The 25,996-nt window shown below is 51.0% G+C and overlaps 1 long non-coding RNA gene across 35 annotated transcripts in view; it reads left to right on the forward strand.

The window, feature by feature from the left end:
• Positions 1 to 25,996, forward strand: part of LOC123277849 (uncharacterized) — a 190,856-nt gene that overhangs the window by 73,295 nt on the left and 91,565 nt on the right. For 31 of the 35 annotated variants that reach the window (XR_011495020.1, XR_011495030.1, XR_011495014.1 and 28 more), the window contains 7 exons: positions 8,562 to 8,630; positions 8,760 to 8,872; positions 9,027 to 9,190; positions 10,982 to 11,038; positions 17,155 to 17,299; positions 17,405 to 17,549; positions 17,910 to 18,053. This is a non-coding gene — a long non-coding RNA (uncharacterized lncRNA). Of the gene's footprint in view, positions 1 to 8,561; positions 8,631 to 8,759; positions 8,873 to 9,005; positions 9,191 to 10,981; positions 11,039 to 17,154; positions 17,300 to 17,404; positions 17,550 to 17,909; positions 18,091 to 25,996 lie in introns of all 35 variants that reach the window. The other 4 variants (XR_011495016.1, XR_011495034.1, XR_011495026.1 and 1 more) reach the window with 4 other exon arrangements.

Below are 25,996 nucleotides of genomic sequence, written 5' to 3' on the forward strand. Positions count from 1 at the left end.
CTGGGGATAGGATTCCATCCACGTGCCAAGAATGAAGGCCAAGGCCCTGAGGAGAGACAGGTGGGCAGCGGAGTCAGAGAACCGGCCTCTCCTTCCATACTGCCCTCCCAGGGTACGTCGTGGGGGTCTGGGCTCCTGTGCCTCCTGCTGCTGCCCGTCCAGGGGCCAGTCCCACTTTCCGTGCGCCTGCTACCTGGCCAGCTTGGCAGAACAGGCCACGTCTCCAAGGAGAGGCTGGGAAAACACCTTGGGAAGTGAGAGCACTCGGTCCCTGGAGTGCTGGCCCCTCCTTTTCCTCAGGGAAGCCTGACACAGTCCTCGAGTGTCTCCTGGCACATCCCACTGGAGTGCCAGTCCAGGACGGAAGGGCGTGGTGCAGTCTGCCCTGTTCTTGCACGCACTGGCACACAGTAGGGTGCAGTGAATATCTGACTGATCCAGGAACAACGGTCTTTGTCTCCTGCCTGTGCTTTCCACTGCCCTCCACATACCTCAGACTTTAGGTCCTGTGCCTGTGTGCTGCCTGATTCACCAGGTGCCCCACGTGGGTGACCTTCCCCTCCTGCTAGTGGCTGACACGGAGGGTGTCATTTGGTCCCTGAGCACTGAGTGGGCCACTGGGCAGCAGAGGAGCAGAGAACCGTGGAGGTTCTACCAGATGAGTGAGCAGGATGCTCAGACACCTCCAGTTCTGTGTCCCACGATGGGGAGTGGAGGTGGGACTGGGATGGGGAGGGGTGCATCTGGGTGCTGTAGTGGCTTACTCCACTCTGCCTTGGACTCCCACAGCACCCACAGCCCCCTCCAGAGCTCTCCTGGACAGTTTTCTTCTCTAATTTGAGAAGCCCTCAGAACTCTGCCGTCCCGGAGGAATCAGAAGACGTTGGGATGGAGGGTCCTGCCAGCCGCTCGATCATAGGCCCTACACTCCCCTTACAGTGTGGAGAGGAGAGGCCCTCCCACTTGATCCAGTGCCCACTCACTTTTTCCATAGGCGGGTGGGCGCGTCGTCCACTCTACAAGAGAGGATGAATCTGTAACTAGAGGAGACAGGAGGGCATCACATTGACTGTACTGGACGGCAGCTGCCTGAGGAGTCTTATGTGACTGTCTGACTCCTGTCTAGCATGGAGCCCTGGAGGGCCGATCCAGCTGACCTTTCATAGGGCTCAGCTTCTCGAAAGGGCCGTTCAGGCAGGAGCTCATTGAGTCGCTACAATAGCCCGTGGTGGTTGTTCCCGTCTTCTCGCCAGTATTCAAGGGAGCAAACCGAGGCTCAGAGAGGTGCGCAGACCTCCCCAAGACTCCCAGCGTGCAGGTAGCTGGAGCCCCAGAGTCCTGGAGGAGAAGGGCACTCACCTGTTAAAGAACTCATCCAGCACTTGTTGTGTGGAGGCCACAGCTATGTACGTCAAGAGGAAGCTGCGGATAAAAGTGGTGTCGCCCAGCAGGAAAGCGGGCACAAGGTGATCCACGAGACTATTGAGCGCAGTGTCGTGAACCATCCACAGCCTGGGAAACGGACTCTTGACCACTGTGGATGCGTCGAGAGCCTGGGGTGGTACAGAGGAGAGGCGCAGCTTAGGAGGCAGCACTGTGGGCACCAGGAGGGTTGGGGCTGGCCGTCAGAGCAATGCCTCAAGCCCCCAGTGACTTCTGGCAAGGGGTGGGACAGGAGTTCCCAGAGTAGGAAAAACTTCTGGTCTTACAGGTAGAATCAGATGGGGGAATGAACGAACGTGTTAGTATCAGTATCAGTAGCAGATCAAGGTGTTACCGGAGAATTGACAGCACCTGTGTGTGTTAAGAGCGTCAGCCCTGGGGTTTCTGACTAAAGAGCCCATTGCAGAGAGGAGAAGACGGGGGCTTTCCCTGCGGGGGGATGCATTGGGACAGGAGGACAGGCAGGACGTTCAGTGCAGCACTGATGAAAAGACAACAGGAGGTCCCACAGCAGTGAAGGGCTGAATCAGTCTCGTCCATGGTCTGCCATCCAAAATGTTGTGCATCTCAGTGAGGCCCCGGCCCCTGATCTGGAGGGGCCATGGGCACATGTTCCTCAGGAGGGCAAAAGAGCAACACACATGTCCCAATGAGCCCCACATCCTTTTGGGGAAAAGCATCCTTATCCATCATGAGGCAGTGTGAGACGTGAAGAAAGTGTGGAAGGATTGTGAGGTCATCATGGACACTTGGGGATGGGGTGAAAGAGGAAAATGTATAGAAAAATGCAACGATCCCCTTGACCAAGCATGAGGTGAAATGGGAGAAAAGTCTCTTTGCTGGGATTCGTAGAGTTATGGTGACAGTGACTTTGAATGTGGCCAAGACAGGAGCTGGGCAGTGCGGGCAGGTTGGGGGCAGAGATGGGGAGACAGATTCCTTCTGGAGCAGGAGTGGTACCAGGGCCTTGTAGGACCTGAGGTTGTCTTTGGTGTCCTGGGGCCCTGGGTGCTGGGTGTGCTGAGCACGTGCACTCACCCAGGCCCAGCGCTGGCTTGTGTCGGCCGGGTGCCGCATCATCCCTTCCTGTAGAATCACGGAAAGGAAGGACGGATCTGTCTTGTCCTTTCCGACCTCCTCAGGAGCGATCTGTAAAGACAGTGCCCGGCAGTCAGGCAGGAAGCCTCAGAGCACTGGCTGAGTCACTTTGGGGGCTCTGACACTCGGTGACTCTCTCCACTCCCGACACACGGCCCCCACCATCTGCACAGATCTCCATCAAGGAGGTAATCAGGTGACAGCCTGAGGGCCTTGGCTTAACATTTGCCCAGGAAGCTGTCAAGATGTTGTTCTTGGTGGACGCTGAACTCCTCTCCACCCATGGATGCAATGAATTTACGGCTGCTCTTGGCACAATTACGGCTCATAAAGAACTGAAAGCTGGATGAAAGCACCCTCGCCAAACGGGATGGTGCTGACTGAGCTGGAAGAGGCAGAGTTCCTCTCTGGAGAGGAACAAAGCCATCTTCGAGCCGTGATGCTTCAGGGCCAGTTGGGAGCTCCCTTAAGGTGTGCAGCCTTTCCTGATGGATTGTGGGATCTGAGCTGGGTGGGGGAGCATTACTGCAATAAGCAGCTTCTACAACAGCCACATAGGGCATAGGCCCCACCTTCCAAAGCCTGAAAATATTGCGTGCTTCCATGCCTGGGGCCAGCCCCAAACAGCTGCAACCCTGAGAATTCTGACAACAGCCTTGCAGGCCTGAAGCCTGCAGCTAGCCCCTGCACCTGAGACTAGGAGCCAGCCACGATGGGCGCCAACTCACTCAGCAGAAAATCTGCAACAGGAATGAGCCAGTAGACCTGGCAGGCAACTGTGCTGGGGTGCCCCATGCCGATAAAGTGACTGAAAGGACCATCACAGCCACAGGCAGTTGAGTCCAACAACCAGTCGGCCCGGGGCACAGCCTTGCCTCCCTGGTCACCTGTGGCAACGGCAACCATGCCTCAACAGAGGGATCCTTGTGGCCCACACAGGCGATTCCCTTGGTATTATGCTAAGTGAAATAATTCAGAGGGAGAAAGTCCAATAGCCTTGTGACTACTCTCATAAATCAGGGATGACGGCAGCAAAGAATCACAGGAGATAGGCATTGGATTGGGGGTTCCAGAGGGGAAGTGGGGAGGGAAGAGGGTGAAAAGGGGTGATTAGGCAAATGTGTGTGGTGATGGATTGTCATTAGTCGTTATGTGGTGAACACGATGTCATCTACACAGAAATCGCAATATAATGCTGAAAGCCTGAAACTACGTAATGCTATAAACGAAGGTTACTCCCATCAGAAAAAGAATTGAAGGAAACTTGGCCCAGTTAAGAGGCAACTTGGGAATCCCCTTTCTATGGTGCCAGCCCTGTCCTGGGATGTGAAGATGGCGGCAGCACCAGGTGATCAGCTGTACACCCAGCAGTTCCCGCCAAGTCAGGATCCCCCCCACGGAAGGGAGAGGGTGGGGGCCGTTCAGTGGGGGCTCACAGAAGTGGCCTGAGCTGGATAGCCCGATGTAGGCCCCCTCGTGTTACCTTTGATGACCTCCTGGCAAACGGCCATAGGTGTGGAGTATGAGAGGTGAGCCACCCTTTAAAACGAGTAAAAAGGTTTTGGCTCCGGGTCGTCTGGGGACCATAGACGCTGTGAGGCAGGATACAGCAGGAAAACATCTTTCCGTAGCAGCTGTGTCCAGCCAAGTGAGCTGAGTGTGAGGATCTGGGTGCCTCTTTACAGGAGGCCCCTGCACTGTGGGCATTGTTGTGAAAGAGGTTACATCATTGCCTGGAAACCACGGTGATCTGAGCCCCCTCCTCGGATACCACCCATGCAAGCAGTCCTCTGGGCGGGGCACTGCTCGCCCCCTTTTCCATGCAGTATCATATGTGTCCCCAGGATCCCCAAACCACCTGTCTCCACAGGCCTCCGAGAAGGTCTGGGTGCAGCCAGGGTCCCAGCTTTGAGACAGACGCAGACACAAGTGCTCCTTCTTCCCTGTTCCTCATCCTGGAGAAGCCATGGTGCCTCGCGGGGCCTTTCTGCCTCCAGTCTGCGTGGGGGGGATTATCCTAGCCCATAGTTCTTGGAGATGCCGTCAGGCCCGAGTGGGAAAATACCTGTGAAATTGGAGGAGCGGTGTCCCATGTAGGGAACGCCTCTAACGCCTTTTTTCTTCCTCTCCTCACCTCCCCTGTGTCTGCCTCTCTTCTGAGCCCACCCCATAGTCCGCCCTTCCATCTAAGGTCTCTGTGTGTACGTGTGTGTCATGGCTCACGTCCTGGATTCCCAGGAGGAAACAGCTTCCGCAGAGGAAGGGATGGGCAAGAGCTTCCCGAGAACTGACGGTTTCTGTTGTCCACCGCAAAGCCTATTGGAAGGGTTCGAGTCTTGCCCTAGAATATCAGAATACTTCCTTCTGCTTGGACTCTTGTCTGTCATGTGCCATGGGCCAGTGCTTACCTGTTTATGGGCCTCAGTTTCCCAATTCTCCAGTGTGGGATTGAGTTCAGAAGTGCATAAGCATGAGCTCAGCAAAGGTGGCCCCTGCTCCCTCCACCCTAGGCGTGACATGGATGGGGAACACTCAAGTGTTCGCCTGCCCTGGGCTCATCCTCAGGCAGAAACTTGCCAAATGCACGACCAGGCTGCCGACTTCTCAGTCTCAGCCCCCTGCCCTCCCCATTTTTGACTGCAGTTAGAGCAGCACCACCTTTTCAGAGCCCCCTGAGGAAGCCTGGGAGCAGCCAGGGCCCCATCCTTGAGGCTACAGAGCTGGGTTCACACCTGGCTCCACCTTGAGCTGGACTGTGATTCTGTCCAGGGCATTGAGCCTGTGAGGTCTTCTCCTTCTCCCTCAATGGCCTCCTGTGATCCCCTCTGCTCGGTCTACACATGCTGCTGGAATCCACTCCCCTTGAGTGTGGCCTGAAGTTCGTGATTCCCTTCTACTCCGTGGAACAGGGCAGAGTGATGCGAAGCCAGTTCGGAGACTGGGTCCCAAACAGTTCAGGGCTCTCCTCCTGCTCACTCTCAGCTGTTCTCTCTCTCTCTCTGATCCCTCACTCTGGGGAACAGGCCTGTGTGTTCTGGGTTGTGCTCTAGAGAGGCTGCTGAGGCCTGGCCCTGAAGGAGACCCACCGACAGAGGGGCACTCAGGCCTCCAGTCGCAAGGGGTCCCTGCAGGACCCAGAGTGCACTCAGAGGGGGAGGGAAGCAGATCCTGCCTCAGTTCAGAGCACAGCCTGACTCCCTGAGAGCATCTGGCAGAGGCTCCCAGCTGAGCGCTGCTGGATTCCTGGTCCAGTGCTACTGTGACATAATCAACGTTCGTTGGTTAAGCCCGTAAAGATGGGGAAAGGTCACACAGCAATAACGATAGCTGCCTAATGCTGTTGCCCTGCCCCTGGCCCTGGTCTTGCCCTCCGCTCTCCTCCCTCCCTGACTCTGCTGCCAAGCTCCTTCTAGCGACTCTGCCCTCCTCTCTAACCTCCTCTCTGGCCAACCTCACTTGTGCCTCCAAGAGTGTGCACTGCTGGGCGTTCCTACAGGCGACGGAGCCCTGGATTGAGACAGGGCTGGCTCCTTGTCATGCTGCTGCAAATATGAATGTCACCTCGTGGCAGCCCTTCCAGGCCCCTCTCCGTCTGGACCCGGCGCTCCACAGCAGCATGGGCTTGTTTTCCTGGTGGCGTCTGCTCCTTTCATTCCTGTGGTTTTCATTTCGTGGCTTTGTCCAGCTACCCTTCCAGATCTTTATCTGGGGGGCACGAGCTTGTCGGGTCTTTTCAGCACTAGCACTATTGCGTGCTCGGGGCACAGGTGTGGAATGAAGATCCATCCCACCACTGACCGGCTCTGTCCTTAGAGCCAAATAGACTTCCATCATTTGGAATGTGCTAGGTGGATCATGACTAAAGTTAGCCCTGTGACTGAGACTTTTGGTGGCATGTGATGAGTTATCGAAACACAGCCCAAATTACAGGAGCATAGCACTATCTATTTTCCCAGATACCAGTGCAGGGTGGGTGTTCAGAATGGAGGGACCACAATCTTTCAAATGGCCCTCAGGAACCCATCGTTCTTCCATCGTGTGCCTTCTCCCTCCCTCGGACATGATCCTCGTCTGCATCCATCAGCATAATTGGAAAGAACAGAAGGAAAGTCACCCAGGAGGATGTTGTCAGCCGGGTCCGGAACGGCACTTGCCAGTTCCTTTTCTCTTCCTTCAGCAAAGAAGTGGTCATCGGCCACCACGGAGGCTGGACCACGGCATCCAACAGCATGCCCCAAGAAGTGGAGGGTGGATTTTGATGGACAGTTGAAGTTCTCTGCAACAATGAGTCTCTTGTTTAGATTTATTTTGTGCCTTGTATCTCTGTTGAGGTTTTCCCATATGTCGGCACTGTGCCAAGAGTTGGAGGCAGAAGTGACGGAGCGGCATCTTTCCCTGGGAGAAGCTCCCAGTGTAGAGACGGAAACGAGTTCTGGTGTCAATGCCTGCCACTCGACGTGGAAAGGAGAAAGTGAAAGTGCTCTGGAAGCTCCGTGAAGCATTCTAGATTTGGAAGCTGTCTAGAGCTGCTATCAATTGAACTCCACTTCCAGACACCATCCAGAGATGTTTGATAGAGGAAGATGATGACAGGGACAATGGAAACAGCTAGTTATGTACGATACGTGATAAGGAACACTAGGCAGCCATTGAAATCATCCCCTCAAACATTGGAAAGGGCAGGGAGAATTATTCATGTTCAGTGCAAAGTGACTGCCCAGTTAGGGTGATCCTGTCTTTCGAATAACTCTGTAAATTTGGATTCAAGTATAAATATGTTGAGTATACAAATATGAGGAGAGTGGAGGGCAGGACCAGGGCCAGGGCAGGGCAACAGTGTTAGGCAGCTTTCTGCTTTATAAAATGTTCTGTTGTTCGTGTCATGAAAGGATTCCCTCCATACACTTTGTGTACTGTATGAGCCGTGGAAACGCGGCTCACCGTTTTCTCCTCCGCCACTCCCTGACAAGCACCGTCGTAGTCTCTGCCTCTGTGAGTTTGATTGTTTTAGATAGCCCTCAGGAGTGGAACCATGCATTCTTTGTCCCTCTGTCACTGTCTTCTTCCATTAACATAATGTCATCTGGATTCATCCACGTCGTGTCCTATGGCAGAATTTCCTTCTTTACAAAGGCAAAATAATATTGCCCTGTGTCGGTGTTGCAATCCAATGTACACATCCGGATAGATGCGGAGAGGGCTGATGGCCACTCTGAGTTTATTATAACCAGTGTTTCAATGTATGCATAGCTTACATCTGTTAAACATACACAGGTGTTCTGAACAATGTAATTAGCGAATGCCAAGAATTCTTAGTGATTTCTCAAGGAGCCCTCCCTCGGCGTCTGTTTTGATATTATCATGTTATTGCTGTGCTTGTATATTTTTATCTCGGAGCATGCAAGGCCTCCCAGGCAACGGCCCCTCCTGCTCCTGATATCGTGTCTCCATCTGTGCCCCCGGGCGACCGGTGCCTGGCTTGGGTTGCCTCCCCCTGGAGGTCTTACCCGTCATTGGCTAACTGGCCTTCTCACCTCCGGGTCACAGTTTGTTGGCAAGCCTTTTCCGGTGAGTATTAACCCTTCCTAGGTCAGGGGCGGCTACACCTTGTAAGTGTATGCCCCAGTTTCTGTACCCCTTCATCCGTGGACAGACACTTAGGTCGTTTCTACAGCTTGGCTCTTGTGAATGACACTGCCAAGAACATGGGAGTGCCTGTGTCCCTTCAGGTTCCTGTTTGGAATTTGGAGGATATATACCTAAGAATGGAATTAGTGGAGTGTATGTGATTTCCAGGTTGAATCCTTTTGGGGAATCTCCATAGAGTTTCCTATAGCAGCTGCACAATGTTACCTTTAGCACGACAGGATACACCAGGGTTCCAATGTCTTCACATGCTCGCCAACACTATCTTTTGCGTGAGTGTGTGATGAGAGCCGTGGTAACAGGTGTGACGTGACATCTCGTTTTGATTTGCACTTGTTTATGGTGGGTGATGGATGTTCAACATCTTTTCCTAGACTTTGGCCACTGACCTGTCTTCTTTGGAGAATCCTCTGTTCAAGTTGCTTTGCCCATTTTTCAGTGAGGTAAATTTATTTCTTCGGGTTTTGGGTTGTATGAGTTTCTCACATATTCTAGATGTTCACCCCTCAGCAGAAATGTGACTTGCAAATATCTTCTGTCATTCTGTAAGTGGCCTTTTTCTCCTTTCTAAGAAATTGTTCCAGCTCAATTGAGATTTAATGGACACATAACATTGTCTAAGCTTGTGGAGCACAATGTGATACTTTAGGATACATCAATACTGGGACTCATTTCTGTAATAAAGGTAGGTAACACTTCCATTACCTCAGAGGGTAAAAACTGTGTGTGTGTGTGTGTGTGTGTGTGTGTGTAGTGAAACCGCTGTGGCACTGCCCCAGCCCATGGCAGCCCTTCTGCATGGTCCCCCTTCTCTCCAGCCTTGCTTGTTCCCTGTCCAGGGGAGCTCCTCTCCCTCCCTCCAGGCAAGGCCCTGTTTCTGTGACGACCTATGGTCTCTGACTGGGGGGCTCCATCCTGTGTCAGAGAAGAGAGAGATTGCCGCCCATGACCTGCCCCACAGCCTCCGAGGAAGTGGACCCCGCATAAGCTGACTTTGAAGGAGGTGAGGGCTGCCCCCTTCCCTTCCTTTGGACTGTTTAGCAGGAAGCAGAGTCCCCTCCCTTGCACATACTGAATGTCAGGGGCCCCAAGGTGGGCGGTGGCGGCCGGGGGACAGGGCGTTGCTGGTGGTGGAGGCTGAGGGGTGTTTCTCGGGCTCTGCCCAGGGCTAAAGGCCCTGACCGAGGCTCTCCCCAGCCCGCAGCTCCAGCAGCCCCTGCTCTGCTTCCTAAAGGTCTCCTTTGCTCACACAAGGTCTAGTGTTGTTGGTGATGCAACTAAAGCTTTATCTGGATGGACATGTTCAAGGGCACGTCGATGTGTCCCTCACCTGCCCATAGAGGTCTCTTCCTGAGAAAGGGACCAAGACGGGGGGAGATTGGTGCAGAAAGGAGTGGCCTGGCCTGCAGTCTCCTTTGGCTGGGAAGCAGGGCCTGGCTGCCCTACCTAGAAGCTGAATCGTGGAGGATGTGTGCTGGGCTGGCTGAGGGGCCCTGGGCCGGGGGTGTGTTCGTGGGAAGCGGCTTGGCAGAAGAATGTTCCAGGACTCGGGGCAGAAGATGCTGTAGGGGGGTGATACCTGAGGGAGGGTGTTGGGCCGGCCCTTCTCGGCTCCATGGGCCACTCCCAGAGACCCTGATGGCCTGACTCCTGTCTTGTCAGCCTCCTCCTTCAGGTGCCACCTCCAATGTCTCTGGAGTCCCTGCTTTCCCAAACAAGCCTCAAACGTGGGAGCTGGTCCCATGGCCGTGGGTTTAAGTTCCTGCCGTCCGCTCTGTGGCCCAGGGTTTGGATTCTGGGCATGGACGTTGCACCGCTCATTACGCCATGTTGACTCCGTGTCCCACATGCCCCAACTAGAAGGACTCACAATTACAAACTATACAGCTATGTCTTGGGGGGATTTGGGGAGAATTAACAAAGACTCAAACTCGATGAAGCAGGCGTAGATCTCAGAAATAGCAGCCAAACCCTGAAATGAGTATATCCATTGTGTGGCAGCATGTCTGCTTTTAGGTCTCTGTTCTACAAAAACAGAGACGCGCGGACGCACATGGACCTTTCAGTATGGTTATGGAGTGAACATATGGAGATGGTGCAGTCCTTCAAAGCCGTGGCTGCTTGGTAGAAGGCGATGTGTGGCCACTGAGAACGCACAAGGGGACAGGACTGAGTGTCCCTGTTCCCCTGTGGGACATCAGGTCCTAGGATAGGAAAGCCCTGGGCTCCTGCCCACCAAACCCACTCACACTGCTTAACACACACCTATATACATGCTCCCACATGGGTCCTCAAAGATCATTGCCCTGTAGAGCAAAGATTGAAAAGATGGATGGCACTTGTTGTGGGCAATTATGTCCCAGTCAGGGGAGTGGACCCTCTTTCCTTACTCACCTTAAAACATTATTTTACAAAATGAAAAAGAAATCATCAATCCAAATCCTGAGAAACGTAGGTAAGGTATTTTATTCCTTAAGATAGTTGTAACCAATCAAAGCGTGTAATATGCAGTAAACATGTTCTGTAATTTGCACATTGCATAAACTCAACCGTGGCCCATCCAGGAAGGAAAACGATGTGAAAGGTGTCTCCCGGTCCCACACATTCCCCTCTTGGTTTCCAGCTCTCGTTTCCCACTTTAAATGTGGTGCCCATCCCTAGATAAAGAGAATATTCAATATGGGAGCTTCATTTTTCATACATAAGCTTTGATGGAGCAGGGATTTTTCTCCCTAATAAAAACTGTATTTTTAATTTAAAATGTGATTAATCATACTCCTCTGATATTACGTAGCCAGACACAAAAGGCCACGTCTTGGATGCGTCCGCTCAGCTGAACAGCCCAGCAGAGGTAAGTCCATAGAGTCAGAAAGCTCAGCGGGCCCCAGGGACGGGGTGGGAGGGAGGAGGACTGAGAGGAGAACAGGGAGAGGCCTCCGCTTACACAACAGTGTTCTTGAATGAGGTCAGGATGACGGTCGGGCAACACTGTGAGCGTCCTCCTGGTCAGGGAAATGGACGTTTGTTTTTTTTATTAAGGTTAGGATAGTTCACAACCTTGTGAAATTTCAGTTGTACATTATTTTTAGTCACGTTGTAGGTACACCACTTCACCCTTTGTGCCCTCCCCCCACCCCCCCTTTCCCCTGGTAACCACCGATCAGTTCTCCTTGTCTATATGTTAACTTCCACCTATGAGTAAGGTCATACAGAGCTCATCTTTCTCTGTCTGGCTTATTTCACTTAACATAATACCCTCAAGGCCCATCCATGTTGTTGTGAATGGGACGATTTTTGTCCTTTTTATGGCTGAGTAGTATTCCATTGCATATACATACCGTATTGTCTTTATCCAATCGTCAGTTGCTGGGCACTTAGGTTGGTTCCATGACTTGGCTATTGCAAATAATGCTGTGATGAACATAGGGGTGCATGGGACTTTTGGGATTGCTGATTTCAGGTTCTTTGGATAGATACCCAGTAGTGGGATGGCTGGGTCATAAGGTATTTCTATTTTTAAGTTTTTGGGAAATCTCCATACTGTTTTCCGTAGTGGCTGCACCAGTTTGCATTCCCACCAACAGTGTATGAGGGTTGCTTTTTCTCCACAACCTCTCCACCATTTGTCACTCTTGGTTTTGGATATTTTTGCCATTCCAACTGGTGTAAGGTGATATCTTAGTGTAGTTTTGATTTGCATTTCCCTGATGATTAGTGATGATGAGGATCTTTTCATGTGTCTATTGGCCATCCGTATATCTTCTTTGGAGAAATGTCTGTTCATGTCCCCTGCCCATTTTTTGATGGGGTTGTTTGATTTTTTGTTGTTGAGCTGTGTGAGTTCTTTATATATTATGGAGATTAACCCTTTGTCGGATAAGTAACTTGTAAATATTTTTTCCTAATTAGTGGGCTGTTTTTTTGTTTCAGTCCTGTTTTCCCTTGCCTTGAAGAAGCTCTTTAGTCTGATGAAGTCCCATTGTTTATTCTTTCTATTGTTTCCCTCGTCTGAGGAGTTATGGTGTCCGAAAAGATTCTTTTGAAACTGATGTCAAAGAGTGTACTGCCTATATTCTCTTCTAGCAGTCTTATTGTTTCAGGCCTAAACTTTAGGTCTTTGACCCATTTTGAGTTTATTTTGGTGAATGGTGAAAAAGAATGGTCAATTTTCATTCTTTTACATGTGGCTTTCCAGTTTTCCCAGCACCGTTTGTTGAAGAGACTTTCTTTTCTCCGTTGTAGGCCCTCAGCAACTTTGTCGAAGATTAGCTGTCCATAGATGTGTGGTTTCATTTCTGGGCTTTCAATTCTGTTCCATTGTTCTGTGCACCTGTTTTTGTAGCAGTACCATGCTGTTTTGATTACTGTAGCTTTGTGGTATGCTTTAAAGTCAGGGATTGTGATGCCTCTGGCTTTGATCTTCTTACTCAGGATTGCTTTAGCAATTCGGGGTCTTTTGTTGCCCCATATGAATTTTAGGATTCTTTGTTCAATTTCTGTAAAGAATGTCATTGGGATTCTGATTGGGATAGCGTTGAATCTGTAGATTGCTTTAGGTAATATGGACATTCTAACTATTTATTCTTCCAATCCATGTGCATGGAATGTCTTTGCATCTCTTGATGTCATCATCAATTTCGTTCAAGAAAGTCTTGTAGTTTTCGTTGTATAGATCTTTCATTTCCTTGGTTAAATTTATGCCAAGGTATTTTATTCTTTTTGTTGCGATTGTGAATGGGATTGAGTTCTTGAGTTCTTTTTCTGTTAGTTCATTGTTAGCATATAGAAATGCTACTGATTTATGTATGCTGATTTTATACCCTGCAACTTTGCTGTAGCTGTTGATTGTTTCTAATAGTTTTCCTATGGATTCTTTGGGGTTTTCTATATATACGATCACATCGTCTGCAAACAGCGAGAATTTTACTTCTTCATTGCCTATTTGGATTCCTTTTATTTCTTTTTTCTGCCGAATTGCTGTGGCCAACACCGCCAGTACTATGTTGAAAAAGAGTGGTGAAAGTGGGCACCCTTGTCTCGTTCCTGCTCTCAGAGGGATGGCTTTCAGTTTTTGTCCCTTAAGTATGATGTTGGCTGTGGGTTTGTCATAGATGGCCTTTATTATGTTGAGGTAGTTTCCTTCTATACCCATTTTAATGAGGGTTTTTATCATGAATGGATGTTGGATCTAGTCAAATGCCTTCTCTGCATCTATTGAGATGATCATGTGGTTTCTCTTTCTCATTTTGTTAACGTAGAGTATCACGATGATTGACTCGAGGACGTTGAAGCATCCCTGTGTCCCTGGTATAAACCCCACTTGATCATGGTGTATAATCTTTTTGATGTATTGCTGTATTCGGTTTGCCAGAATTTTGTTGAGGATTTTTGCGTCTCTGTTCATCAGTGATATCGGCCTGTAGTTTTCCTTCTTTGTGTTGTCTTTGTCAGGTTTGGGGATCAGAGTGATGTTGGCTTCATAGAATGTGTTAGGGAGTGCTTCATCTTCCTCAATTTTCTGGAATAGTTTGAGAAGGATAGGTATTAAATCTTCTTTGTCTGTTTGGTAGAATTCTCCAGAGAAGCCGTCTGGTCCTGGACTCTTATTTTTGGGGAGGTTTTGGATTACCGTTTCTATTTACTTACTTGTGATTGGTCTATTCTGATTCTCTATTTCTTCCTGATTCAGTTTGCAGAGGTTGTAAGACTCGAGGAATTTATCCATTTCTTCTAGGCTGTTCAATTTGTTGGCATATAGTTTTTCATAGTATTCTCTTATCATCCCTTGTATTTCTTTGGTATCTGTTGTGATTTCTCCTCTCTCCTTTCTAATTTTCTTTATTTGAGACTTCTCTCTTTTTTTCTTAGTGAGTCTGGCTAAGGGTTTGTCGATTTTGTTAATTTTGTCAAAGAACCAACTCTTTGTTTCATTGATCCTTCCTCCTGTCTTTTTTGTTTCAATGTTGTTTATTTCTGCTCTAATTTTCATTATTTACCTCCTTCTACTGACTTCGGGCTTTGTTTGTTCTTCTTTTTCTAATTCTGTTAGGTGTCGTTTGAGGTTGCTTATGTGAGATTTTTCTTGTTTATTGAGGTGAGCCTGTATTGCGATGAATTTCCCTCTTAGGACTGCTTTTGCTGCGTCCCAAATGAGTTGGTATGGCATGTTTTCATTTTGATTTGTCTCCAGATAACATTTGATTTCTTCAGTTTCTTCAATAATCCATTTTTCGTTCAGTAGCATGTTGTTTAGTCTCCACATTTTTGCCCCTTTCCCAGATTTATTCTTGTAGTTGATTTCTAGTTTCATAGCATTATGATCAGAAACTATGCTCGATATTATTTCAACCCTCTGAATGTATTGATGGTTGCTTTGTTTCCCAAGATATGGTCTATCCTTGAGAATGTTCCCTGCGCACTTGAGAAGAATGTGTAACCTGCTAGTTTTGGATGAAGTGTTCTCTCTATATATATCTATTAAGTCCATCCGGTCTAATTTTTCATTTAATTCTATAATGTCCATGTTGATTTTCTGTCTGGTTGATCTATCCATTGATGTTAATGGGGTGTTGAGGTCCCCTACTATTATTGTATTGTTGTTGATGTCTCCTTTTAGTTTTGTTAAGAGTTGCTTTACAAACTCGTGCTCCTGTGTCGGATGCATATATATTTATGTGTTATGTCATCTTGGTGTAGTGTCCCTTTTATGATCATATACTGCCCGTCTTTGTCTTTCTTTATCTGTTTTGCTTTGAATTCTACTTTGTCTGATATAGCGACACCTGCTTTCTTTTGTTCATTCTTAGCTTGGAGTATCGTCTTCCATCCCTTCACTCTGAGTCTGTGTTTGTCTTTGGGGCTGAGGTGTGTTTCCTGGAGGCAGGCTATTGTTGGGTCTTGTTCTTTGATCCATCCTGCCACTCTGTGTCTTTTGATTGGAGAGTTCAATCCATTTACATTTAGAGTGATTATGGAAATGGGAGGGCCTATCGCTGCCACTTTATCACTTGTTTTCCTGTTCTCTTTGTTTCTCGTCCCATGATGTTTAGATTACTCATTCAGGTATGTAAATTTCTGTATTGGCATTCTTCTTATTTGTAATTTGTGTCTTTATTCTTGTTATTTGTTTAGTGGTTACCAGGTGGCTTGTCTAAAACATCTCATAGATGAGATAGTCCATTTTCTGATAGCCTCTTATTTCCTTGAATTAAAACATCCCATCCCTTTTCTCTTCCCCTTCTAGGTTGTTGTCGTCAGATTTTTTCCTCTTCCTTCTTGTGTTGTGAGTTTGTGGTTAAAACGACAGGATTATGTTTATTCTTGGTGTTTCCCTTCCTTTTATCTTTAATGTTTTATTTCACATTTGCTAACCTGTTCTGATGGAGAGCTGCTACTTTTTGTTATTGTCCTTCTACTTATCTCCTTTGCTCTTGGTTTTGTAACCCCTTTCCTTTTTTTGATTTTTCGGGTATGAGGGTCTTCCTGAGCATTTCTTGAAGAGGAGGTCTTGGGACAATGAATTCCCTTAACTTTTGTTTATCTGGGAAAGATTTTATTTCTCCATCGTATTTGAAGGCTATTTTCACTGGGTAGAGTATTCTTGGCTGCAGGTTTTTATCCTTCAGAGTTTTGAATATATCAGTCTGCTCTCTTCTAGCCTGGAAGGTAGCTCCTGAGAAATCTGCTGATAGCCTTATGGGTTTTCTTTTGTAGGTTATTTTCTTCTACCTGGCTGCCCTTAGTATTTTCTCTTTGTCGTTGACTTTTGCTAGCTTCACTACTATATGCCTTGGGGTTGGTCTTCTTACATTGATAAAGTTTGGAGATCTGTTGGCTTCTGTCACACGAAGTTCCATCTCTCTCCCAAGGTTTGGAAAGTTCTCAGCCATTATTTCTTTGAGTGGGCTTTCTGCCCGCTTCTCCTTTTCTTCTCCCTCTGGTATACCTATAATCCTTATGTTGCATCTCCTGATTAAGTTGGATAATTCTTGGAGGGTTTCTTCATTTCTTTTTAGTCCTAGTTCTCTCTCCTCCTCTGCCTGCAGCATTTCTGTATTCCTCTCCTCCAAATTGCTAATTCTGTCCTCCATAGTATCAACCCTACGGTTCAGAGAGTCCACATTTTTCTTAATCTCCTCCATTGCGTTCTTCATCTCCAGTATTTCTGATTGGTTCTTCTTTATAGCATCAAGCTCTTTTGTGACATAGCTCCTGAACTCGTTGAGTTGTCTATCTGTATTCTCTTTTAACTCGTTGAGTTTTTGAATAATGGCTGTTTTGAAGTCATCGTGATTTAGGTTATAGATTTCATTGTCTTTGTGATTGTTTCCTGTCATTTTCCTTCTGTTCTGGAGATTTAATATATTTTTTCTTACTGCTAGATGGCATAGATTTGTGCCTCCACATAGAGAGAGAGTTTAGTTACTGCTTCCACTTGTTTCTACTGGTGTGTGTAGGGGAGCAGCTGTTTAGACTGCACCGACCAGGAACCCTGTCAGCTGTTGCTAACTGGACGTGCGCCCCTCCTTGTAGTCGCAGTGGCCCTGTAGGGTCCCTCATCAGGTGTGGGGGCAATCACAAGAGGGCTTCAGGCTGCTAGTGCCTACTGTTGCAGACCACCTAGATGTGCTCCCTCCTTAGGGTCTGCAGCAGTGTTAAGGGCTTTCCAAGAGGTCGGGAGCAGGATCACCTATCTTCGCAGCTCTGTCACTGTCGGAGCCCACAAAATCTCACTTGTCCACTATAGGTCACAGCAGAGCTATGGGTATCTTCTGCAGTCTGTGGTTAGCTCACCTAGCTATGCTACTTTTGTCCTAGGGCCTTCCAGCCTTGTGATTGCTGGGTGGGGCCTCTCTACTAGTGGTGTGCAGAGGCTTTTCCTGAGGCTGCTGTGGGACTGTAGAGTCTCCCCCTGGGCCATGAAGCTGAGCCACTGGAACTCCACCCAACCCCAGTCCTCTTCTACAGGATCTCTGGGAGCCCATGCCCTGTCTGGGGGACAGCCGGAGTGCGTGAGTCCAGTGGTGGCTGGCTGGCTGCTTCCCTGCCTGGGATTCTCCTTTCTGGGACCCTCCCAGCGTTCTGAATGCTGGGCGGTGCCTCTCCACTAATGGTGAGTAGAGGCTTTCCCTGCCGCCAGTGCAGGAGCCTGGAGATCCCCCCTGGGCCACGGAGCCGGGCCGCTGGAACTCCACCCAACCCCAATCTTTTCCCACAGGATCTCTGGGAGCCTATAACCTGTCTGGGGGACAGCCGGAGTCCGTGAGTCCAGTGGCAGCTGGCTGGCTGCTGCACTGCCTGGCATCCTCCTCTTCAGGACCTTCCGGGCGGTTTGAATGATGGGCGGCGCCTCTCTGCTAATGGTGAGTAGAGGCTTTCCCTGCCGCTGGTGCGAGACCCTGGGGTTTGCCCCTGTGCTTAGGTGTAATCGCAAGGGGCTTAGGTAGGGCTGTAGTCACCTGTTTCCACCGTCGCTACGCTGGTGTGCACACACTCCTGCCCTTGGTGCGTGGAGATGCTATGGGTGCGTCCGCTGGAAGAAAGCCACTTGCAGGCACTAGGCTGTCCGGTGGTCGGGGCTTGGGGGTCGGAGAGATTTCACCTATCTCCACCTCCTCCTGGGGGGAAGTCCATCCGCCTTCCGATGCATAGCAGCACGGGACTCTCAGGCATCCTGAGATGTTATATGGATGTCCTTTGTTAACCGATGAATGTCCAATTAGTTGTAGATTCGAAGGGAGAGAGACAGAGACGACTACTCACTCCACCATCTTGGTGACGTCATTCGAAATGGACATTTTGAAAGGATAAAGGAATGACATCCTGTTGAAGTGAACATCTCAAGAGATACTAAAGGAAAGCGTTAAGTATGTGCAAGACAAAAACAACTTTATTGAACAGGAGGTAAATGGGGAGGGGCAGAAATCGGCCGTGGTGCGGCATTCCAGGGGCTGAGGCTCGTCGCTGGGAGGACGTTAACGGTCTTTCCATCGCTTGAAGTGCCATCCGGGCTGAGGCTCGAGGCGGCTCCAGTGCTGGACTGTCTGAGTCTGTGGCTCTGAGGTGCGGTGGGCACTAGAGTTGGAGCAGGGGGTCGATATTCAGCTGGCTTGGGATCTTTCTCAGGAGCAGGTGCTGCAGATCCAAGAAGAGAAAATCACATCCCCATGACTAGGCACATGTGTGTGGTGATGGATTGCAATTAGTCTTTGGGTGGGGGACCTGCTGTAATCTACACAGAAATTGAAATATATAACACCGTACACCTGAACTTTGAGGAAGTTTATAAAGTACTGTCAACGCAACCAAGAATTAAAAAAAGGGAATGGTGAAAAAAAATAAAGAAAAACCCAAAGTAACGATGCCTCACACACACACACACACGTACAAAAGCACACAGAGAAACCAAACGTGACTGTCTTTCCATGTTCCTCCCAAGCAAGGGAAATGTCTCACCAATCAGGGAGACTCAGTACATGAACCGCCCTCCAGAAGCTCTGGCATGCCTGGAGTCCGTGGGAATTGTGATCTGCTCCAGCTCATGGCTCTCAGCCTAACCCCAGCCTCTGAAGGCTCTGTGCTGAGTGGCCCGGCCACATTGCCTCCACACACGCCCGTGTCACACAGCCCAAGTCCTGCTCACCCTGACTCTCTGCCTCGCTGGGCTCAGAGTGCAGCGACTGTGAAAGCAGAAGGCGAGCTTGATGCTCCACCTGCGAGCCTGGCATGCTGAATGCAAGGAAGGCCAATACCCTCCTCAAGCTGGGAAAGTCTGGGGGCTGGAAAAAGTCCTGGGGATAGGATTCCATCCACGTGCCAAGAATGAAGGCCAAGGCCCTGAGGAGAGACAGGTGGGCAGCGGAGTCAGAGAACCGGCCTCTCCTTCCATACTGCCCTCCCAGGGTACGTCGTGGGGGTCTGGGCTCCTGTGCCTCCTGCTGCTGCCCGTCCAGGGGCCAGTCCCACTTTCCGTGCGCCTGCTACCTGGCCAGCTTGGCAGAACAGGCCACGTCTCCAAGGAGAGGCTGGGAAAACACCTTGGGAAGTGAGAGCACTCGGTCCCTGGAGTGCTGGCCCCTCCTTTTCCTCAGGGAAGCCTGACACAGTCCTCGAGTGTCTCCTGGCACATCCCACTGGAATGCCAGTCCAGGACGGAAGGGCGTGGTGCAGTCTGCCCTGTTCTTGCACGCACTGGCACACAGTAGGGTGCAGTGAATATCTGACTGATCCAGGAACAACGGTCTTTGTCTCCTGCCTGTGCTTTCCACTGCCCTCCACATACCTCAGACTTTAGGTCCTGTGCCTGTGTGCTGCCTGATTCACCAGGTGCCCCACGTGGGTGACCTTCCCCTCCTGCTAGTGGCTGACACGGAGGGTGTCATTTGGTCCCTGAGCACTGAGTGGGCCACTGGGCAGCAGAGGAGCAGAGAACCGTGGAGGTTCTACCAGATGAGTGAGCAGGATGCTCAGACACCTCCAGTTCTGTGTCCCACGATGGGGAGTGGAGGTGGGACTGGGATGGGGAGGGGTGCATCTGGGTGCTGTAGTGGCTTACTCCACTCTGCCTTGGACTCCCACAGCACCCACAGCCCCCTCCAGAGCTCTCCTGGACAGTTTTCTTCTCTAATTTGAGAAGCCCTCAGAACTCTGCCGTCCCGGAGGAATCAGAAGACGTTGGGATGGAGGGTCCTGCCAGCCGCTCGATCATAGGCCCTACACTCCCCTTACAGTGTGGAGAGGAGAGGCCCTCCCACTTGATCCAGTGCCCACTCACTTTTTCCATAGGCGGGTGGGCGCGTCGTCCACTCTACAAGAGAGGATGAATCTGTAACTAGAGGAGACAGGAGGGCATCACATTGACTGTACTGGACGGCAGCTGCCTGAGGAGTCTTATGTGACTGTCTGACTCCTGTCTAGCATGGAGCCCTGGAGGGCCGATCCAGCTGACCTTTCATAGGGCTCAGCTTCTCGAAAGGGCCGTTCAGGCAGGAGCTCATTGAGTCGCTACAATAGCCCGTGGTGGTTGTTCCCGTCTTCTCGCCAGTATTCAAGGGAGCAAACCGAGGCTCAGAGAGGTGCGCAGACCTCCCCAAGACTCCCAGCGTGCAGGTAGCTGGAGCCCCAGAGTCCTGGAGGAGAAGGGCACTCACCTGTTAAAGAACTCATCCAGCACTTGTTGTGTGGAGGCCACAGCTATGTACGTCAAGAGGAAGCTGCGGATAAAAGTGGTGTCGCCCAGCAGGAAAGCGGGCACAAGGTGATCCACGAGACTATTGAGCGCAGTGTCGTGAACCATCCACAGCCTGGGAAACGGACTCTTGACCACTGTGGATGCGTCGAGAGCCTGGGGTGGTACAGAGGAGAGGCGCAGCTTAGGAGGCAGCACTGTGGGCACCAGGAGGGTTGGGGCTGGCCGTCAGAGCAATGCCTCAAGCCCCCAGTGACTTCTGGCAAGGGGTGGGACAGGAGTTCCCAGAGTAGGAAAAACTTCTGGTCTTACAGGTAGAATCAGATGGGGGAATGAACGAACGTGTTAGTATCAGTATCAGTAGCAGATCAAGGTGTTACCGGAGAATTGACAGCACCTGTGTGTGTTAAGAGCGTCAGCCCTGGGGTTTCTGACTAAAGAGCCCATTGCAGAGAGGAGAAGACGGGGGCTTTCCCTGCGGGGGGATGCATTGGGACAGGAGGACAGGCAGGACGTTCAGTGCAGCACTGATGAAAAGACAACAGGAGGTCCCACAGCAGTGAAGGGCTGAATCAGTCTCGTCCACGGTCTGCCATCCAAAATGTTGTGCATCTCAGTGAGGCCCCGGCCCCTGATCTGGAGGGGCCATGGGCACATGTTCCTCAGGAGGGCAAAAGAGCAACACACATGTCCCAATGAGCCCCACATCCTTTTGGGGAAAAGCATCCTTATCCATCATGAGGCAGTGTGAGACGTGAAGAAAGTGTGGAAGGATTGTGAGGTCATCATGGACACTTGGGGATGGGGTGAAAGAGGAAAATGTATAGAAAAATGCAACGATCCCCTTGACCAAGCATGAGGTGAAATGGGAGAAAAGTCTCTTTGCTGGGATTCGTAGAGTTATGGTGACAGTGACTTTGAATGTGGCCAAGACAGGAGCTGGGCAGTGCGGGCAGGTTGGGGGCAGAGATGGGGAGACAGATTCCTTCTGGAGCAGGAGTGGTACCAGGGCCTTGTAGGACCTGAGGTTGTCTTTGGTGTCCTGGGGCCCTGGGTGCTGGGTGTGCTGAGCACGTGCACTCACCCAGGCCCAGCGCTGGCTTGTGTCGGCCGGGTGCCGCATCATCCCTTCCTGTAGAATCACGGAAAGGAAGGACGGATCTGTCTTGTCCTTTCCGACCTCCTCAGGAGCGATCTGTAAAGACAGTGCCCGGCAGTCAGGCAGGAAGCCTCAGAGCACTGGCTGAGTCACTTTGGGGGCTCTGACACTCGGTGACTCTCTCCACTCCCGACACACGGCCCCCACCATCTGCACAGATCTCCATCAAGGAGGTAATCAGGTGACAGCCTGAGGGCCTTGGCTTAACATTTGCCCAGGAAGCTGTCAAGATGTTGTTCTTGGTGGACGCTGAACTCCTCTCCACCCATGGATGCAATGAATTTACGGCTGCTCTTGGCACAATTACGGCTCATAAAGAACTGAAAGCTGGATGAAAGCACCCTCGCCAAACGGGATGGTGCTGACTGAGCTGGAAGAGGCAGAGTTCCTCTCTGGAGAGGAACAAAGCCATCTTCGAGCCGTGATGCTTCAGGGCCAGTTGGGAGCTCCCTTAAGGTGTGCAGCCTTTCCTGATGGATTGTGGGATCTGAGCTGGGTGGGGGAGCATTACTGCAATAAGCAGCTTCTACAACAGCCACATAGGGCATAGGCCCCACCTTCCAAAGCCTGAAAATATTGCGTGCTTCCATGCCTGGGGCCAGCCCCAAACAGCTGCAACCCTGAGAATTCTGACAACAGCCTTGCAGGCCTGAAGCCTGCAGCTAGCCCCTGCACCTGAGACTAGGAGCCAGCCACGATGGGCGCCAACTCACTCAGCAGAAAATCTGCAACAGGAATGAGCCAGTAGACCTGGCAGGCAACTGTGCTGGGGTGCCCCATGCCGATAAAGTGACTGAAAGGACCATCACAGCCACAGGCAGTTGAGTCCAACAACCAGTCGGCCCGGGGCACAGCCTTGCCTCCCTGGTCACCTGTGGCAACGGCAACCATGCCTCAACAGAGGGATCTTTGTGGCCCACACAGGCGATTCCCTTGGTATTATGCTAAGTGAAATAATTCAGAGGGAGAAAGTCCAATAGCCTTGTGACTACTCTCATAAATCAGGGATGACGGCAGCAAAGAATCACAGGAGATAGGCATTGGATTGGGGGTTCCAGAGGGGAAGTGGGGAGGGAAGAGGGTGAAAAGGGGTGATTAGGCAAATGTGTGTGGTGATGGATTGTCATTAGTCGTTATGTGGTGAACACGATGTCATCTACACAGAAATCGCAATATAATGCTGAAAGCCTGAAACTACGTAATGCTATAAACGAAGGTTACTCCCATCAGAAAAAGAATTGAAGGAAACTTGGCCCAGTTAAGAGGCAACTTGGGAATCCCCTTTCTATGGTGCCAGCCCTGTCCTGGGATGTGAAGATGGCGGCAGCACCAGGTGATCAGCTGTACACCCAGCAGTTCCCGCCAAGTCAGGATCCCCCCCACGGAAGGGAGAGGGTGGGGGCCGTTCAGTGGGGGCTCACAGAAGTGGCCTGAGCTGGATAGCCCGATGTAGGCCCCCTCGTGTTACCTTTGATGACCTCCTGGCAAACGGCCATAGGTGTGGAGTATGAGAGGTGAGCCACCCTTTAAAACGAGTAAAAAGGTTTTGGCTCCGGGTCGTCTGGGGACCATAGACGCTGTGAGGCAGGATACAGCAGGAAAACATCTTTCCGTAGCAGCTGTGTCCAGCCAAGTGAGCTGAGTGTGAGGATCTGGGTGCCTCTTTACAGGAGGCCCCTGCACTGTGGGCATTGTTGTGAAAGAGGTTACATCATTGCCTGGAAACCACGGTGATCTGAGCCCCCTCCTCGGATACCACCCATGCAAGCAGTCCTCTGGGCGGGGCACTGCTCCCCCCCTTTTCCATGCAGTATCATATGTGTCCCCAGGATCCCCAAACCACCTGTCTCCACAGGCCTCCGAGAAGGTCTGGGTGCAGCCAGGGTCCCAGCTTTGAGACAGACGCAGACACAAGTGCTCCTTCTTCCCTGTTCCTCATCCTGGAGAAGCCATGGTGCCTCGCGGGGCCTTTCTGCCTCCAGTCTGCGTGGGGGGGATTATCCTAGCCCATAGTTCTTGGAGATGCCGTCAGGCCCGAGTGGGAAAATACCTGTGAAATTGGAGGAGCGGTGTCCCATGTAGGGAACGCCTCTAACGCCTTTTTTCTTCCTCTCCTCACCTCCCCTGTGTCTGCCTCTCTTCTGAGCCCACCCCATAGTCCGCCCTTCCATCTAAGGTCTCTGTGTGTACGTGTGTGTCATGGCTCACGTCCTGGATTCCCAGGAGGAAACAGCTTCCGCAGAGGAAGGGATGGGCAAGAGCTTCCCGAGAACTGACGGTTTCTGTTGTCCACCGCAAAGCCTATTGGAAGGGTTCGAGTCTTGCCCTAGAATATCAGAATACTTCCTTCTGCTTGGACTCTTGTCTGTCATGTGCCATGGGCCAGTGCTTACCTGTTTATGGGCCTCAGTTTCCCAATTCTCCAGTGTGGGATTGAGTTCAGAAGTGCATAAGCATGAGCTCAGCAAAGGTGGCCCCTGCTCCCTCCACCCTAGGCGTGACATGGATGGGGAACACTCAAGTGTTCGCCTGCCCTGGGCTCATCCTCAGGCAGAAACTTGCCAAATGCACGACCAGGCTGCCGACTTCTCAGTCTCAGCCCCCTGCCCTCCCCATTTTTGACTGCAGTTAGAGCAGCACCACCTTTTCAGAGCCCCCTGAGGAAGCCTGGGAGCAGCCAGGGCCCCATCCTTGAGGCTACAGAGCTGGGTTCACACCTGGCTCCACCTTGAACTAGACTGTGATTCTGTCCAGGGCATTGAGCCTGTGAGGTCTTCTCCTTCTCCCTCAATGGCCTCCTGTGATCCCCTCTGCTCGGTCTACACATGCTGCTGGAATCCACTCCCCTTGAGTGTGGCCTGAAGTTCGTGATTCCCTTCTACTCCGTGGAACAGGGCAGAGTGATGCGAAGCCAGTTCTGAGACTGGGACCCAAACAGTCCAGGGCTCTCCTCCTGCTCACTCTCAGCTGTTCTCTCTCTCTCTCTGATCCCTCACTCTGGGGAACAGGCCTGTGTGTTCTGGGTTGTGCTCTAGAGAGGCTGCTGAGGCCTGGCCCTGAAGGAGACCCACCGACAGAGGGGCACTCAGGCCTCCAGTCGCAAGGGGTCCCTCCAGGACCCAGAGTGCGCTCAGAGGGGGAGGGAAGCAGATCCTGCCTCAGTTCAGAGCACAGCCTGACTCCCTGAGAGCATCTGGCAGAGGCTCCCAGCTGAGCGCTGCTGGATTCCTGGTCCAGTGCCACTGTGACATAATCAACGTTCGTTGGTTAAGCCCGTAAAGATGGGGAAAGGTTGTCACACAGCAATAACGAGAGCTGCCTAACGCTGTTGCCCTGCCCCTGGCCCTGGTCTTGCCCTCCGCTCTCCTCCCTCCCTGACTCTGCTGCCAAGCTCCTTCTAGCCACGCTGCCCTCCTCTCTAACCTCCTCTCTGGCCAACCTCACTTGTGCCTCCAAGAGTGTGCACTGCTGGGCGTTCCTACAGGCGACGGAGCCCTGGATTGAGGCAGGGCTGGCTCCTTGTCATGCTGCTGCAAATATGAACGTCACCTCGTGGCAGCCATCCAGGCCCCTCTCCGTCTGGACCCGGCCCTCCACAGCAGCATGGGCTTGTTTTCCTGGTGGCGTCTGCTCCTTTCATTCCTGTGGTTTTCATTTCGTGGTTTTGTCCAGCTACCCTTCCAGATTTTATCTGTGGGGCACGAGCTTGTCGGGTCTTTTCAGCACTAGCACTATTGCATGCTCGGGCCACAGGTGTGGAATGAATATCCATCCCACCACTGACCGGCTCTGTCCTTAGAGCCAAATAGACTTCCATCATTTGGAATGTGCTAGGTGGATCACGACTAAAGTTAGCCCTGTGACTGAGACTTTTGATGGCATGTGATGAGTTATCGAAACACAGCCCAAATTACAGGAGCATAGCACTATCTATTTTCCCAGATACCAGTGCGGGGTGGGTGTTCTGAATGGAGGGACCACAATCTTTCAAACGGCCTTCAGGAACCCATCTTTCTTCCATCGTGTGCCTTCTCCCTCCCTCGGACATGATCCTCATCTGCATCCATCAGCATAATTGGAAAGAACAGAAGGAAAGTCACCCAGGAGGATGTTGTCAGCCGGGTCCGGAACGGCACTTGTCAGTTCCTTTTCTCTTCCCTCGGCAAAGAAGTGGTCATCGGTCACCACGGAGGCTGGACCACGGCATCCAACAGCATGCCCCAAGAAGTGGAGGGTGGATTTTGATGGACAGTTGAAGTTCTTTGCAACAATGAGTCTCTTGTTTAGATTTATTTTGTGCCTTGTATCTCTGTTGAGGTTTTCCCATATGTCGGCACTGTGCCAAGAGTTGGAGGCAGAAGTGACGGAGCGGCATCTTTCCCTGGGAGAAGCTCCCAGTGTAGAGACGGAAACGAGTTCTGGTGTCAATGCCTGCCACTCGACGTGGAAAGGAGAAAGTGAAA

The sequence above is a fragment of the Equus asinus genome, chromosome 17, assembly GCF_041296235.1.
Source record: "Equus asinus isolate D_3611 breed Donkey chromosome 17, EquAss-T2T_v2, whole genome shotgun sequence".
Lineage (NCBI taxonomy): Eukaryota > Metazoa > Chordata > Mammalia > Perissodactyla > Equidae > Equus > Equus asinus.